Source organism: Tupaia chinensis, unplaced genomic scaffold, assembly GCF_000334495.1.
Source record: "Tupaia chinensis unplaced genomic scaffold, TupChi_1.0 Scaffold000093_1, whole genome shotgun sequence".
NCBI lineage: Eukaryota > Metazoa > Chordata > Mammalia > Scandentia > Tupaiidae > Tupaia > Tupaia belangeri.
In genome coordinates this window covers 3,303,824-3,308,918 of record NW_006159555.1, presented here as the reverse complement: position 1 = coordinate 3,308,918, position 5,095 = coordinate 3,303,824, and positions in this window count along the sequence as shown.

The following is a 5,095-nucleotide window of genomic DNA, read 5'->3' as shown; positions in this document are numbered from 1 at the left end:
AGACATGACGCATGTCAGGAGCGGTGCTAGAATTTGTGAAGAAATAAAGAAATATGAAAAGTCAGTCTCTGCACTTTAGAAACTTGTGCAGTGAGAGAAACAGTCAGAGATCACAACAGAGGAAGGGAGACAGCAGTGAGGGAGAGAGAGAGAAGTGAAATGCTGTGTGAATTTAGAAAAGTAGAATCAATTCACCTCTGAGTGAGGCATCCAGAAAAATTTTATGGAGGAGGTGACTTTGGAAACACACACACAAAAAAAAAAAAACCCAGATGGACAGTATTTGTATTTGTGGAGATAAAGCACTGAGAGAATAAAGTCATTTTCGCCAAGATTCTGCCCTTAGCTAAAGATGTGTATAGTTATGATATGATTTTGGAAAGAGAAAATACTATTTCTTTCTAAGAATTGGCAGGAATTTCTCATCTAAATGAATAGTTATGGTAATTGCATGGGTCCTAGGGAGTTGGCTAGGCTCCTTTGGACTTCAGTTTGGAAAAGCTAAAACCAAAATTTAAAATATTCTTTCTTGCTAGTTCTCTAGCTTTTCAAATAATTTTAGAAATTTGTTGGTCATCTCTCTATCTATCTATATATTATATATATACATATATATACATATGTGTGTGTGTGTGTGTGTGTGTGTGTGTGTGTGTGTAATATATATATAATCTCCTTATAAGAGTACACTGACTGTTCACATTTACTGAAGTCTTGGTCATGTTTAAACCTGTTCATCTCCTTTGCACTTTATTAGGCTTATAGAACACAAGTCCTTCCTTTAGGCAGGGATAGAAATTGTAATAGTATCTGGTACCTGAGATGCAATTGAATAGGGAGCACAATTTAAACAGGGGCCTATGCTGTGATTTATCCGTATCAGGCTTAATCATTGGGACCTTTCTGAAAACCAGCACTCTACTTGAGGTCAAATCTCCACATTTGTCAGAGGCTGTAAAGTAACCATTAGTGCCTTTCTCTGTATTTTCAAATGGCACTAAAGATAGCAACAGCAGCAATTTATTGAACACGTTTTTTATGTTAGCCACTGCGCCAAATGAAATATCTCAGTGCTCTTCTCAGTAATTCTGTGGACAGGTGTGGTAGTGTCATCTCTTCCTCACTAAGGAAGATGCTTAGCCTAACCAGACTCATACCCAGTAACTGGTAAGGGCAGGATTGAAAGTTTGATTTCTGTTTTTCTTTTTTTTTTTTTTTTAGAGAATTACTTATTTAATTTTATTATTATTATTGTTTTTTAATTTCCTATAGGGCATGTGTGCTCACTAGAGAGAGAGAGAGAGAAAGAGGCAAAATGAAAAAGCAAACCGCCAGGTCCAGGAATCAAACCATGGTCAGTTATTTGGGAATCTAGCATCTTAACCACCATGCCACCTGCTGGCCCTGAAAGTTTTAGTTAAAAGACTGCGCTCTTAGTTACTATGTCTCCCAGGTTGACAAAGATATTACTTCGGTAAAAATTTACATGTATAATGTATAAATGTATACATTTATATATAATAGATAAGGTTTACACATTAGGTACAATAGACAACACATGGGACCAGCAGTTAGCGTAATGGCTATGTCGCTGGACTCCCATGTAGTCGACCGCGTTTCGAGTCCCGGTGGCTTAAATTCACGCCGGGCGCGTGTGCATGCGTGCCCAAGATCCCGAGAGGAGAATGGAGGAGAAGGGATTGCAGCGTGGCCATCCCCCCTGGAGGGTGATTTCTCGCTTTCTGTCTCTTTGTCTCTGTCTGTCTGGCGAGCGCACATGCCCTATAGCAAAAACCTCTCCAAAGAAAAAGAAAAAACATAGACAACACATTAGGTACAATAAATTCAACCATTCCATGTGTCCCTACCCTCCCAAAATATTTCTTTATAGGGTTATTCTAAAATTAAAGCTGATAATGCATATGAAGCACTTAGCAATATATACAACATAGATGTATTTTAATAAATAGGAAAAAAGTAGGAAATGTAGAGGGCCAGCAGGTAGCATAGTGGTTGAGGGACTGGATGCTCATATGGTCAACCATGGTTCAAGTCCTGGACCTAGTGGCTTGAAAATCCTACTGGGTGCTTGTGTGTGCATGCATACCCACAATCTCAGGAAGAGAGTAGAGGAGAAGAGATTGTAGTGTGGCCATCCCCTGGGGAATGGGGGGTTTCTTACGTTCCTTCTCTCTGTGTCTCTGTCTTCAGTTAGCACCCACACCCTATGGCAAAAACCTTAAAAAAAAATAGAGAAAATGTATCTTTAAATTGCCAAAGAGTTTGTGTGGTTGCCAGAGAAATAGAGAGAGAAAGAGAAAGCACCCCTCCCAGTGGGATATGATCATACTGTAATCCCTTTTTTTCCATTTCTCTTTCCTGTCAAGATTTTGAGCATGCATACCCATGTGCTCAATTGTTTCTTAAACTGCTGGGGTCAGGACTCAAACCACCATATCTGCATATGGGATCTGACTTCCTTAATCATTGCACTACAGAACTGGTGTGAAAATATTGTCTTTTATCCTCAAACTTTTGTTTCAGTCTTCGTAACCTGTATGTACTAATATCTACCATCTAGTATTTTTTTCTGTACTGACCAAATAAAATATGCAGAGAACATAATACCTGATAGAATGTCAGTGAACATTGAACTCTCTCTCCTAGACCCCCTCTCTGCTCATTAATTTACATTAAAAACACATATGCATCATTGTTACAGCTTTTTCCTGCATGTGTATTGGTTTGTCGTGTACCACAATGTGCTTGGCTTGTATGCTGCTTACAGCTCTCAGATTTTACCTTTAACAGTAAAGCGAGCGAATAGCCCACACAAAATGCAATTTCAACAGGAAAAGAATAAGCCACTTCTCAGGCACAGAGCTGATGAATTTAAAACGTAGGTTCCTTTTCAATATTTCAGGGAAACACTTTACATACAGTCTGGGAATGTAGCCAAAAGGGGAAAACCAAGAGTTATATCTAACAGATATTATGAGAGGGTAAGAGGAGTCATGGATATCCAATTACTTCTATAATAAAAGTACAACATCCCATACCTTTCTAGCCACATCTTTGTTTTAGAAGGAAAGGCAAGGGGTGGAGGTTATGAAGTAAATCTTTAAAGCTTATTTGAAAAGCTTCTCTTTTCTGCTCTCTCTCTTCCATTCTGCAGTTCAGATTGAAGGTAAGATAAGGAGAATCCCAACAGGGAATTATTCATAAGAAGTTCTCAGGAAGCAGATTTAATAATGTCCATTGAGCCATTCAGTATAGCTTTTGAATCCCTACCGTGTGCAGGCAGTGCGATAGATGCTGAGGACACAATCAGCCTACCTTCTTGCACACTTAATCTACAGTATTCGTGCATCTGTACCCAAACTCTCAGCGTGAAAGGACTCTTCTGGCTCCTACCCATGACTTACTCTTTCTCTTGGGTAGTGTGTCCCATCTGGTCTCCTGTTTAAATACATCACTCTTGTCATTATCTTTTCTCCTCCCCTGGCCCTCCTTCCACTCATCAATTTTTCTTCTGTTTTTATACATATTCTACTATAAAACTTCTTCATTCCAGGGACCATCAGATGGTGTAATGGTGAGATTGCTGGACTCCCACATAGTTGACTGCAGTTGAAGTCCTGGACCAGGTGGCTTAAGACTCATGCTGGGTACATGTGTATGCAAAATCTGGAAAGAAGAATAGAGGAGAAGGGATTGTGGCATGGCCACCCCCCTGGGAGTGATTTCTTGCTTTCTGTTTCTGTCTCTGTCTCTCCAGTGAGCACATGTACCCTATAACAAAAATGTCTCACAGAAACAAAAACAAAAACAAAACAAAAGCAAAAAAAACTCCATTCCAGCATTCATTCCCACTGTTCAACAAAACTACTCATTTCAAGGTTATGAGGCATGGCCTTGTTCACATACAACACTCCCTTATCAGTTGCCAGGTTACTTACCTGACGAGGTGCTGTGAACCCTAGGTTTCTCTTGCTGGATACCACCTTCCCCTGGCTTTCATCCTGTCTCAGCACTGAATCCCTGTCAGTCTTAGCTTTTTCCTCATCTTCTTCATTAACACTAAATGTCAAAATATCCTAGAAGTCAAAGTCAGTCCTCAGACCTCTACTTTGTTTTCCTTCTTCATAAGTAAATGCATCCATTTCATTGATTTTCAAATGGCATCTAGTCTTTCAACTATGTATATATCAGTATATCTTCAGCCACAAAAATCTTTCCTGAATTCCACACTTCCAGAGTTAACTGTTTATTTGGCATTTCTGCAGCCAACAATTCACCCATCTCAAGTTTAACTCTTTTTTTTTTCTAATTTTTAAGTTTTGTATTTTATTGATTTCAGTTCAGATCTTTTTATTTTTAATTTACATTGATCAGTGTACATCTTCATACTGTACACTCTGGTTTTTCCCAGCATGAATACAGTGCATATTAGTCAAGTCAAAAACATTAATTTCCACCTTTTATTCAGTCCCATGGCCAAATCAGTCATATCTTCTTTGATAAACAAGAATAAACAAACAAATCAATTTAGTATAAGGCTTTTTGAGGTTGTTTTGTTGTTTTTTGCCATAGGGCATGTGGGCTTACCAGAGAGAGAGGGGGAAGTGAAAAATCATACTCTCAGAGAAGAGTATAAGGTTTTTTGAGGTTGTTGTTTTGTTGTTTTTTTGCCATAGGGCATGTGGGCTTACCAGAGAGAGAGGGGGAAGTGAAAAATCATACTCTCAGAGAAGATGGTCATACCCCAAACCTTTCTTCTCTTGCTATTTGGGGCACATACACACACGTGCCCTGTGTATTTTTCAAGCCACCATGTCTAGAACAAACTGCACAGTTGGTCACGTGGGATCCAGAGCTTTGCCCACCATGCCACCTGCTGACCCCAGGGTATTCTTTAGAGAAAACTGGAGTCCTAGTTGCCTATGGAATGGGTTTACTCTGGATCTTACACAACAAGCTGACTATGGACAATGTTAGGAATGACGGCAGTGCTAGTGTCAGCTCATAACCCCTTTGAGACTGTACACGGGACTAGTACATTAACTTTTCAGCTGAAAACCGGATACTTGCCCCA